Genomic DNA, 13,291 nt, shown 5'->3' with positions numbered 1-13,291 from the left:
GGCGAACGAGGAGGAATTTCTCCTTCTTCTTCTTCAGGTGATTCTACTTCTTTGATTACAATATGTTCCCCTGTAGAACTGAAGAAAGGTTCTTTCCCTAAGTCAGATTTGATGGATAGTGTGGGAGAGTCTCCTAATTCAGCTGTTGTCCCTTGAATCCCAGGAATCCTAAGGCTGGGAGTGTGAGTTGGAGATGATGGAGGTGTATCTTGTCTATGTCTTGAAGTAGATGGAGTTGTAAAAATCGAACTCTTGGCCCTAGCTATAAACCTTCCCCTAGAATCTCTTGCTCTATGCATGTCATTTTTTATTTTTTATCTTCAAGTCGGGCTAATAATTCTCTTTCTGATATTCCAGATCACTCTAGGTGCAAGAAGAGAGCATACTCAAGAAATTACTGAACCAATAACTTTCTTTTCTGATCCTCCAGATCACACTAGGTGCAAGAGGAGAGCATACTTTGAGAAGTTATAAATTTTCCCCTTCTTTGAATTTTTCTTCTTTTTTTTTTTTCTAAGAAATTGGCTACCTAGTTACACTTCCCCGACAATAACGCCAAAATGTTTGGTCAATTTAGAGTGTCCTAAATTGCTATATTAATTGTCAATCCGAGAGTCGTAAACTGTTGAAGTGTGGCGCACTATATGTGCAAGATAACCTGCTTCTTACTTTTTGTCATTTTTTATTTTTATTTCATTTTTGGGTTTATCTCTGTTGATTTCCTAATGTGAGATGGAAATTCTATGGATATAAATTTTCAAGGCAATGATGTCCTTTAAAATGATTTCCAAACTTCAAACTTTTCAAAAAGGTTTTAAAACATGAAATGATGAAATTAATTCCTAAAAGAGAATGAAAATGTGCCACTATTCTAATTAAACAAACAGTGAACTAATGATCATGAAACCATTATCCTTACTACTGTCTAAATACAAAAGAAACTGTACTCAAAGAAATCCAAAAATTGCAAGCAAAGTAAAGCTAAAATCAAATTACATCAACTCATATTCTGACCCCTCACCATTAGTCTCGCTATGGCTTTCGGAGGTAATCATAAACAACTTGAGCAATCCGATATCTAATTTGCAGAAAAATAAACTAATATCAAATTACACAGTCATACTTCAATCCCTTGCCATTAGTCTCGCTATGGCTTTCGGAGGTAACTGATAATGACATGAGCAATTTAATATCTAACTTGCAGAAAAATAAACTAATATCAAACTACACACTCATACTTCAATCCCTCACCATTAGTCTCGCTATGGCTTTCGGAGGTAACTGATAATGACATGAGCAATTTAATATCTAACTTGCAGAAAAATAAACTAATATCAAACTACACACTCATACTTCAATCCCTCACCATTAGTCTCGCTATGGCTTTCGAAGGTAACTAATAATGGCATGAGCAATTCAATATCTAATCTCACTAATAAAGCCAATGAACAGAACTGAAATAAACAAAACAGTGATGGAATTAAAAACCAAGAAAAATAAATCAGCAAAAAGACAAGACTGATTCCATGTCATTAGTCATTGTGAAAAACTATATGCAAATGCCCGGGCTGCCTACTGTAATCTGGAACAAATACACTGATCAGCGTTAGCAATGTAAAGCATGTAAAATCATGGACAAAAATAACACGTTAATACCATAAGAAATGCAATATATACAAGTGAATAATTATGGCATAATGAACCTAAAGAAACACAACGTGAAAATGTACAGCAGTATGAAACAAAACCTCGGTGTGTACAGGGGCCCTCTGCACAACCTCGGGCAACAGCGATCAACCACAAATTGTGCTTATAAATAGAGTCTTTTCATATATTCAAAACGCAGTCATAACAAAGAAATAATGTCACAGCACAGTGGCTTTCTTAACAACAAAATTACATTACAAATACTAACTATTATGCGTATGGGAACGCATTATTTATAACAGAAGACTACAAAACTAATTTCCTAAAAAATGCGCTGATAGAGGACACGTGAACAACAACGTCCAGGGATCTAGCATCATGGCTGCCGTGATGATTAAATCTATTGAGAGTGGCTGTTGGATTCGCCTTATGGAGCAGTCCACAGGTGTTGATATGTCCCAAGAGATCTAGGAACGGCCACACAAATCTTCACGTGTTGAAAAACGGAGTCCTGTTACCGAAGGACTCTTCTGTTGACCACCGCTTGACCCCCATTGACTATGGCCTCCTTTGATGAATTCGATTCATCCAATTGGACTCGGTCCATGTCCACGTCATTTCCAACTTGCCCATGTGGCTCGATTTGCCTGAAGACACCTGCAATATAGACTTTAACAAAAAGGCTGTGGAAAGTTGAACTGGCTGCGGAAAGTGACAAGATTTTGCAGCTCAATGAGCAAAAATCTAATTCAAACAACAGACACAAAACATAGTTAGGAAACCACTTTATGTGCTCTTTTAAACTAATATGCAATGATGTTGACAGCTTTGGAGGTCCAGGTAAATGGAAAAAAGTCTAGAAAGGTGTATAGGAAGGGCTAAACACTTACGGAAGCTCATTCAAATTGCAGATCCATGAGAGGACCCAATCTTCCCTATCATGTACCAATAAGTGATATCTTTGTTAGCCATATATTTTTTCTTGATAGTTTTTCTCCATAAGCCATCCCAAAAAATTCCCCTCCAAAGTGACTTGCATAATAAAATCTTCCCAAATGTCCTTAGATCCAAAATACCCCAACCACCTTACTTCTTTGGTAAAGAGATATCAGTTAATTTTGATAAGTGATATTTTATTTTCTCCATATTACCTCCCCAAATAAAATTTGCAATCGTTTTGTTCATCAGATGGATAATACTCGCTAGAATATAATAAAGGTGAGCCCAGTACACAGCTAGTTGGACCAGAACTAATTGAGTAAGAACTGCTCTACCTGCCATTAATAGACACTTATATTCCCACCCAGAAATCCTTTTAAAATATCTATCCAGAATCCATTGCCAATCTGATTTAGAATATCCTTTTGCTTTTAAATGAAACCCCAGGTATTTCATACCTTCCTTTATGGGCCTCGCCTCTATCCCAAACAGCAGAATCAGATATTCTAGTACTTCCATATTAACATCACCATGATAAAAAGAGGATTTTGATTCATTTATATGCAGGCCTGTAGCTTTTTGAAACCTATCCAAAATATCATATAAACATTTCCAAGTAAGTTTGCATAGCATACCAAATATCAAGATGTCATCCACAAATAAATTGTGGGAGATAAAATTATTCCTGTTGATCTTCAAAGGCACCTATATTCCGAGACCGCCCTATTGATGTGAAGGCTTAAAGAGTCCATAGCCAAAATAAACAATAGAGGGGATAAAGAGCAGCCCTGACGCAGACCTCTAGCAGCCGAGAAAAAGGTGGAAGGCAAACCATTTATGATTATTGCATAATTTACTTTTTCAACGCAGGCCATAATCCAATTTATCAACTGAGAATTTAAACCAATTTTTGCAAGAAGACATCTAATAAAACCCCAGTCAAGACAGTCATATGCCTTTCTAAGATCAATCTTCAGGATCACTGCTTCACTTTTTTTAGAATGCATAGTGAACAAACTTTCCTGTGTGTTTGCTACAGCGTCCAGAATATTTCTTCCTTGGAGAAAACCATGTTGATCCTGAGTCAAAAATTGGAAAGAGTATCCCTAATTCTTCCAGCAATGATTTTTGAAATAATTTTAAAAGAGATATTGCAGAGTGAAATGGGTCTGAAATCCTGGAAGGAGGATACTTCCGATTTTTTCGGAATGAGAGCTATATAAGTAGAAGAAATAAGCTGATGAATGTTGCCTGTTATTCTTGATTCCTCTACCATCCCCAATAAATCATTTTTAATGAGGTCAAAGAAATGGATAAAAAATTCAATCGTCCACCCATCTGGGCCCGGACTCTTGTCTTTTTTAAAGGATTTCATAACCCCCAAGAGTTCCTCTTCAGAGACTGGTTTGTAGAGGCACTCATTTTGAACTTCATCAAACATTTGAGGGTATAGGTCAATACCCCAGATAATATCCTCAATCCTAACATCCCCAGATCTTTTGTATTGATTTTCAAAATATTTCACAGCCTCATTTGAGATGTCTTCCTAAGTGTGAAGATAATTACCCTCCTCATCATTTATCCCCCAAATAGTATTTCTTTCACGCCTGGAGTTTGCAAATCTGTGAAAAAAATTAGTGTTTCTATCTCCCTCTTTTAGCCAAATAGCACAACTTTTCAGTCTCCATGAAGCTTCTTCCATATCTAGAATCTTTCGTTTTTTGATTTCTAGTTCTTTTATACGACAACGTATTTGTAAAGGAACAACATTTTCTGACAAGACTCCAGCGATCCTTTCCAATTCCATTTGAATGTCTTGAAGGGCCTTCCTATTGAGTTGTCTTTTCCTGAATTGCCACTCTTTTACATTCTTTCTGATAGATGAAAGTTTGTCTATGAAAGACAAGGTAGGGGAAGATTGGTCTAGTGAAGGGAAGTCATTCCAGGATTTTTTAATGAGATCATTAAAATCAGAATCCTCCAACCAGATTATGTTAAACTTGAAAGGATAGCCTTTCCTGAACCCCTGATTCCTCCATCTAAGAGATATCAGTCTGTGATCAGAAATGAAACATTTTTCAATGTTTGATACTGGCATTCCCAAACGGTCAATTATACTTTCATGGATAATAAATCGATCTAACCTTTTTGCAATATATGCAGCCTCATTTCTACCATTGTCCCAAGTAGGAACCATCTGGGGAGGGCAAATATCAACAAAATTTTGGTGGAGCATCGTATTTTTTATAAGGCTAGCAAGTGGGTCGTTTTTTCTACCACTGCCCCATACTTCGTCTTAATTTAGGGTAACATTCAGGGCTCCCGCAATCATTAAGGAGTCAATGTCAAATAATTCTAATGATAGAAGTCTGTCCTAGAAGGGGAGCATGTCCTTGTATGGGGCATAAATATTCAATATATGAAAGGGTCCAGCATAACCCCGAAAATTTGCAGAGCAGAATGCCAGCAAAACATCTAAATGCCCTTGCCTTAATCCAATCAGGATCCCATAGTACCACCAACCCCCCTGATTGACCATTAGCCTCAGTAGCTACAATGTGCCAAAAAGGAAACATCCATCTAAAATAGGAAATGGATTCAGGAACACCATGCATAGTCTCCTGAATGAGAATAATTTTGGGATGAACAGAGAGAAACAGATTCTTTAGGGCCAAGAATTTTTGGTCTGCCCCAAGACCTCTAATGTTCATTGAAAGAATGTAAGTCATGATGGTCTATTCTCGGGCTGACTTGCTCTAAGAGGCCCATTTGCAGACAGGTCGATGATGGGAATATCAATGAGAGAAAGGTCATGGATCTCAATGCCAGTAGTATCCTTCCTACCCCAGAAATGCCTGCTTCCTCTGTTATGCTTTCTCCTAACCATTATGTTCTTTGCCAAATTTGGACTAATGTGTGGAGACGGTGACTTCCCAGGTTTGTGGATTGTGAGAGGTTGAAGTTCCAGAGATTTTTTACTTAGGAGAAAATCAAGGTCACTACCCACAGAGTTTATAGGAGATGAGACAGGTGAGTTTTTGGGAGTGACAGATATGTATGGCTTTTTTCCTTTTTCAGCGGGAGGGAATTTTTTTTTAGGAGATGGTGAAGATGATGGAATATATGTAATGTAGGAAGCAGGAGGAATATCACGAAAAGGAGGTGGAATGGGTTTACAGGGGGGGGATTTCTAAATCAGTAGGAGGCTCCGGGGGATAATGATTAATAAGATTATAATCCATCCGTCTAATAGGAGTGACCGACCTTCGGGACCTTTCAGATAAAAAGCTATTCTTCAGAGCATTTTTTCTAGGGGAAATATGATTCCTTACATAATTCTTCCATGGAGGGGAGGGTATTCGGGGTTGTTTCTCACATGAAGCAGACTTTTTGGGTGGGCTTCTAGACACGATGGGAGATAAGCTGATAGGAGAAGATAACTTTGACATCCTGTGAGAGAGGACCTCTACTTGCACCCATATAATTTGTAATGATTTTTCTCCTGATTCATCCTTCCATAAGATTTATGACCAGGACGGTGGGGACAATTTTTGATCAAAAGGCTTGTTCTATGGCAACCCGATCATCTGAAATGGACCCCCCAAAAATCAAGTCTCTAATTTATATTTAAATCTCTCCAAAATAATTCTATATGATCAGGAAAACCACCTCTATAGGTTTTTTCAATTAGTATCCATGCAACTCGTTTATCCTTTGCCCCAAGGCACTTTGGGTACACATAAACAAATTTTCCTATTGCATTCCCTATATCAGAAAGAGTTTCCTTCGTCCATAGTTCAATTGGAAGACCAAGCAATTTACCCAAATTAGATTGTTTGTTGGGGTATTTCTCAAGGGATTGTAACCTATGTACCATTTATGAAGAGCAAGAAAACTTTTTCCATGGACCCATGGAAGATTCTGAATGATTTCCAGATCTTCAACACTCATGAAATGAAAACTGTACCAATCCTTCATTAGTTTGACAATTTGAGGAATATATCCTAGTAAAGAGTTCCACTTAGAACCAAGCCACTTTCGCATCTGTTCATCATCCATTTCTAGAAAAAACCAGCGACCAACAAGGGCTCGATTTTGCAGACTAGCTATGCGGTCAGAGAGGAAAACGCTATCAAGGTTAATAGCAGAAGGTGGCGGGATAGTTTTAATAGGTCGTTGATTATGTTTACGTCTCATGGGGCCGATTTTACCACCTTTTAATTCACGTCACGCGAAATCTTGGCTACCACCTTCCCACGCACTTCGCACGTAATCCAGGTCTTCACCTTCCTCCCCACGAGCTGGCAAAGTAGAAGGGATCAAATCCTCCGCCTGCGTGGACTGCCAATCACTTGGTGGAAAAGTGACTCTGTGGAGTGCTTCGGCCTGAATGGTGGCCCGCACCATGGCAGACATGGTTGATGCATCTGAGAAAGGATCCATGACCAAGCAAGGAAAAGTCAAGACGTCAGCAACCTTGACTCGGATGGCCGAAAGAAAGATCCAACACTGATATCCACGGGTTGGAGCCTTTAATAGAAACTGAAAATATCTATGAACATTCCAATACGGAATGATATGGCCAAGTAAGGTGAGATAGATCCCTTAAAGTGAATCCTAACAGAAGAGGCCTCGAAAAGGTAAAACCCACTTTTCTAGAAATAATCAAGGCCAAATGAGGACAGAGGATGACAGAAAATTAAAAAGGAATGACGTCTGCAGGAGGAATGACCGTGTTAAATGTAGATAATTCTAAAACGGCGGCAACTTTTTGACAGAAACCTGACATATCCTTCCAAAATATCAATCACCCATATGTTCCAAAATTTGAAAATCAAGAATATGAAATTTCTGGTCCCGGTAAAACCAGTAAGATAAGATTTGAATTTTTCCGTTCCCAGAGAAACTAGATGGCAGAGAAAAAACAGGAAGGTTGCTCACATAGAATAAATATTTTAAGAATAAGCTGTCGATGATCAGAAATCCCTTATAGGTTCATGAAAAACTAGATAGATTTATACAGCAACATATACACCCCCTACATGTACACCACCAATTCCCGATTCTAAATCTAAAATCAATGCATGGTCTGGAAATAATATAGATATCAGATAGTTTGAAAGGAATTTTACGAGGAAAATTCATAATGTAGATAATAAAACCCTCCAGGTAACTATAAGAATAGAACGGAGACATTTATTGAAAACAACCTTGCATCCCCACAGATACACTAATTTTAAGGCAGTTCAGAACACAGAGAGACAATGACTTCATTACTGTTCTATTCCATTATGAGGACGTACAAGTCCATACAGAGACTTATAAAGACAAAAAAGTCCCTACAAAGACCTTATAGTATCAAATGGCGACCCAGAAACTATGAATATAAAGCAAATAAATCCAAGCGAGGTAAAATTGTGCTTTCCTTGAGAAATTTTCACCGAGATTTTCAAAACTTTGTAGCTGAAGAATAACTCTTACCTCTATGCTCCAATGATGCCATCATCGAGCCTCCCTGAGAACACGCAGGCCACCCTTTCACAAGCCACCAGCATTTCACAACAGAGCCCAGAAAAACAACAATCTCTTGCTTTCCAAAACAACAAAAAACGATATAGAAAGGAGGAAACTAGAGACTTTGTGGCTTTTGAGGACGAAAAGCAATCGAATAAAAGCAAAAGATAGATTTTGGAAGGTGATGACAGAGGTGTGCAAACCTCGCCCAAAGACAGAAGTTGATTCTAGTCCTAACCAAAAACAGAAATGGAAAGCCTCAGTTGTGGATATTTTCTGAAAAGGTTCGAGAAAAAAAACCATTGCGAAAAGAACCCGCCCACAAGATCAACCCACTATATACTGTCGGAGATGGAAGGGATGATGGAGTAGGTAGATGAGCGACACGCGCAAACATAAACAACACTCGGGTGATTGCATGAAAGGAACAGGTGTAAGCTTTTTAGGAGTGGAGTCTCCCCATAAACGGAAGATACTAGATGCCAAATCACTATTCCAGTTAAAACATTAGACATGTAAAACAGGAGATGAATTACTGGACTAGTAGGCCCGTCTATGAAGCATCCTCAATTCGAAAAATAACGTGTGTTCACACATCCAGTTGATTATTACCAGTTTTCGCCTTCCTTGAATGGTACTATAGGTCCAGCTCCATACCTCTGCAGGGAAATAAAAATGTGTGTTCACCCTTCCAACACTTCATATCACCATTATTTTCCTCCAAAATGTCTCAGCCAACTTCATGTAGTAGTACAGGACATCTTGTAGCAAACCTGAGCCTGTTTTGACCCTGTTTTGACCTGAAATGATAGTATAACCTGGTGTAGTAGTAGGTTAACCCCTCAACTTGGACTCCATGACCAAAAGTGCCACCTAGACCATCCTTTTCATTCCTTTCCCTCCTGCAAGATGATATAGCATTAGCTTTTATATTTCTGAAGTTAGCAATTAAAACTTTCATCTATTCTGCAAGTGTGAATGAGATAGTTAATGCGTGCACGTTTGAATTCTGAAATGATAGAGTAACTTTCAAGCAGTCCTCGTAGCTAGATGATCAATTGCAAGATTAGCATAGTTCCTTTCTGTAATTGATTTGTATCATTTCATAGAATTTACAAGTTGGGAGCTTTCATTTCCGAAATTGACAAATATTTAATTTCCCTGCACTAGAACTAGCTTTACATTCCACTGTCAGTAGTCAGACTCCCTTTAGTTCAATAGAGGAATAGTCTGGAACCCTAATGGTCAAGTGCCCTAGTTGAGAAGTGACATGAGTAGAATGATGCATCTATTGTGTATATAGCACTGTCACCTCCAAGTTTGTACGAAACCCCGAGTTGATAAAGTAAAGTTGGTAGTCCTAGGAGTTGCAGCATTCTTGTTGCAATACTGAGGCTCATCACTTTTTGGCACCATTGTTGGGGAGGTGTCTAGGTAGATGTAATTTTATTTATTTATTATTTATTTTTTTTTGCATTTTCTAGATAGATGTTACTCTTGCTTTCCTTTATGTCCTGCATTTAGATTTGAAAAAAAAAATTATAGATATATATATATATATATATATATATATATATATATATATATATATATATATATATATATATATATATATATATATATATATATATTTCATGCCTCGTAGGAGTATAGACACTTTAGGGAAATTCTTGCCGAAGACCCCCACACCAACAAACAGTCAACCTTCCCTCTTCTTTGGTGATTGTTAGATTCCCTCTCTGATTGCAGGAGAGTTAGAAGACTCGTTAGGAGAACAACCTGAAATATTTGAAGAGCCTATTGGGGGAGAAGGAGAAGAGACCATTCCACACACTTACACCATGGTTGAAAATAGAAATGAGGTTGAAAACAGGAATGAGGGTGCTTTTCCCATCAGAGAGACTAATGGAGATACTAGGATGAAAAACATAAGTCCTTATGCCCTTCCTATCTTATATGGCCTAACCTCAGAGGACCCTGATACCTTCATTTTTGAATTTGTTGTCATCTGCAGAACTTATGATTATACCTCTCATGACCATAAGTTGAAGTTATTCCCATCCACCCTCAAGGATGCAGCCTTGCGCTGGTTCATGGGTCTACCTGGGGATAGCATCACTACATGGGCTCAAATGAAACAATCTTTTAACAAAAAGTACATGTACTATTGCTAGTCCAAAGACACCAAAGCTGAAATATTCAGAATGGCCCTAGGACTTGATGAATCCTTGGAGGATTATGAGGAAAGGTTCCAACTTAGTTACAAAAGGGCCAAATGCACCCTTGACCCTGAATCACTCAAGTTAGTCCTTCTTAGGGGAATTAGGTAGGACATACTGGAAACCCTAAACATGTTGTCTAGAGGGGACATTTATCATCTACCCTATAATGATATCAAGACAATGTTCAAAAACCATTTTAGGGTTACTAGAAATAAGGGTAGGGCTAGTCAAGCTTTGGCCAGTTCCTCTTCCTCCAAAACATCTATCAAGAGTGAAATTGGAAACATGTTGGAGGATTTTAAAAGTGAAATGTTGCACACTTTTTCTCTGCAAATGGACACTATGTAGATTAAGAGGAAACAAGAGGAAGCAGAGAGAGCCTTAGCTACCTTTTTCCCTAAATGCACTAGGAGCCACCAAAAAAATGAATGTCCACTAAATGTTATAGAGGTCTGTGAGGAAAACCATTCCACATATAAGTGCCCTTCTCTTCCTAGATTGAAGGTTGTATACCAAGGGGATGAAGATGGGGTTGAACAACTCTGTTATATCAACCAAAGGAGGCCTCAAGGACTTATGCCATACTAGCAGGGAATGCAAGGTGCATCCTATTCCTACTACCATCCAAATAAGAATGCACCCCAACCCCCTTGGTGTTCTCCTACACACCCTTCATGGTCCACACCTTGTCCTTGGTCTTATGCGCCTCAGTATCCTTCCCAACCTGTCAGTCAATCATTTTAGCCATATGCTCCTCCACATCCTCAGTGGAATACCCCATCACAAGGTTGGAGACCTCAGTTCAACCAACCTCCTGCTTTACTTCCTCCACCTGCATCTCAACCACAGATAATTCATCCTGCTCCACCCAAGCAACCTCAAATGCCTACCCAACAAAATTTTAACCTGAGCAACAAGAAGACACAACATGTATATAGTGGGGAGACATCTTACCCTGCATATGCTGTGGAGATTCAAGAAATTCACCTCAGGTTTGGAAGAGTGCTACCAGATAACCAACCTCCATCTCCACCTAAGGAGCTTAAAGAGGAAAAGGAAGAGAGTGTTCCTAAAGCCAATCCACCTCCTTTTCCTAAAATATTGATCCATCCTAACCAACACACCCCAGAAGAGACTAAACTTCTGGGAGAATTGAAAAATTTATGTGTGAAAATCCCACTCCTCCAAGCCATCAAGGATGTCCCCATCTACAACAAGCTAATCAAGGATAAATGCTTCAAACATCCTAGGAGGAGAAATAAAGACACCCCTACCATCAATTTCATTGGTCAATTGTCTGACTTAATGTTGGGGAGAGTAATTTGCCCAAAGTATCTAGACCGTGGAAGTCCTATGGTAGATGTCTACATTGATGGCATCATTGTCCCTCACACCTTGATTGATCTCGGGTTTTCCATCACTGTGATGACTAAGGAGACCATGCTCAAATTAAGTCTCCAAGGATCCTTAATAAATACCACAACAGTACTGAAACTTGCAGACAGGTCCAAGTCTTGGATGACCTTGCAGGGAAGATGTTCTTCTCTTTCCTGGAAGGATTCAGTGGTTATAATCAGATTCAGATCAGCGCAGAGGATCAAGATAAAACCACTTTCACTTGTCCTTGGGGTACTTTTTCTTATAGGGTCCTTTTTCTTATAGGGAGTGAAATCTATATGGATGATTTCACTCCCTATGGGTGTGACTTCCTAAAGGATCTCTTTAACTTGGTAAAGTACTAAAGAAGTGCATTTAAATGAACCTATCAATTCGTCTTGAGAAGTGTGAATTCTTGATGAATGTAGGGATTGTTTTGGGTCATTCAATATTCTAGGAAGGAATACAAGTGGACCCAAATAAAATTGCCATTATAAAAAAGGTCCCTACTCCTCAAAAGTAGATGGATGTTAGAAGTTTCTTGGGCTTAGCTAGATACTATAGGAGATTTATCAAATACTTAGGCAAAGTAGCCTCACCATTGTTTGGACTACTGGCCAAGGAATCTAAATTTTGTTGGTCAGATAGTTGCCAAGAGGCCTTAGAAATATTTAAGGATAAGTTAACTATTGGGCCCATACTTAGGGGCCCAAATTGGGATCTTCCCTTCCACATCCATTCTGATCCATCTGACAAAGTTGTAGGAGAATCTCTAGGACAGATAGATGAAAATTTTCCTTATGCCATTTACTTCATTACCAAAAAATTTCTAAGGCTAAATTGAATTACACTGTGACTAAGAAGGAACTCTTAGCTGTTGTCCATTCTTTGAATAAATTAAGACGCTACATCACTGATTATCAAACCTTCATGTATATTAACCATGCTGCTATCAAGTAATTAATGAACAAGCCTTAATGTGAATGCTAGAATTTTTAGATGGTTTATTTTATTGCAGTAGTTTGATTTAACCATCATTGATAAGCCAGGTAAATAAAATGTAGTTGCAGATTTTTGTGTCTAGGCTTGCTTTGCCTGTAGGTGAAGAAGGGATGGTTTATGACCAGTTGTCAAATGAACACCTATTTTCTATTTCAGTCATCTCTCCATGGTTTTCTAACATAGCCAACTACCTAGTTGCTGCAAATTTCCCTCCAAATCTGTCATCCAGGGAGAAGAGAAAGATTGTAAGGAAGAGCGCCCCATTCACTTGGATTGGGGAAATATCTTCAAATTGGGCCCAAATTAAAACTTGAGGAGATGTGTCAAGGAAGAGGAAGTCTTTGACATCCTCTTAGCCTATCATGATGGGCCTTGTGGAGCTCACTTTCCTGCCAATATGACCATGTTTAAGGTACTACAAGCTGGATACTAATGGCCCACTCTCCACCAAGATGCAAGAAGATACACCAATTGATGTGATCAGTGCTAGAGGATGGGGAAACCTACTCCAAAAAATGAAATGCCCTTGCAACCCTGGGTGGATTTAGAGCCATTTGACAACTAGGGCATGGATTTCATTGGGCCAATTG

Source organism: Pinus tabuliformis, chromosome 5_1 (assembly GCF_031772625.1).
Source record: "Pinus tabuliformis cultivar Carrire ecotype Pingquan chromosome 5_1, CPIR1, whole genome shotgun sequence".
Lineage (NCBI taxonomy): Eukaryota > Viridiplantae > Streptophyta > Pinopsida > Pinales > Pinaceae > Pinus > Pinus tabuliformis.
The sequence above is the reverse complement of the archived record's forward strand: the minus strand, read 5'-3'. Positions refer to the sequence as shown.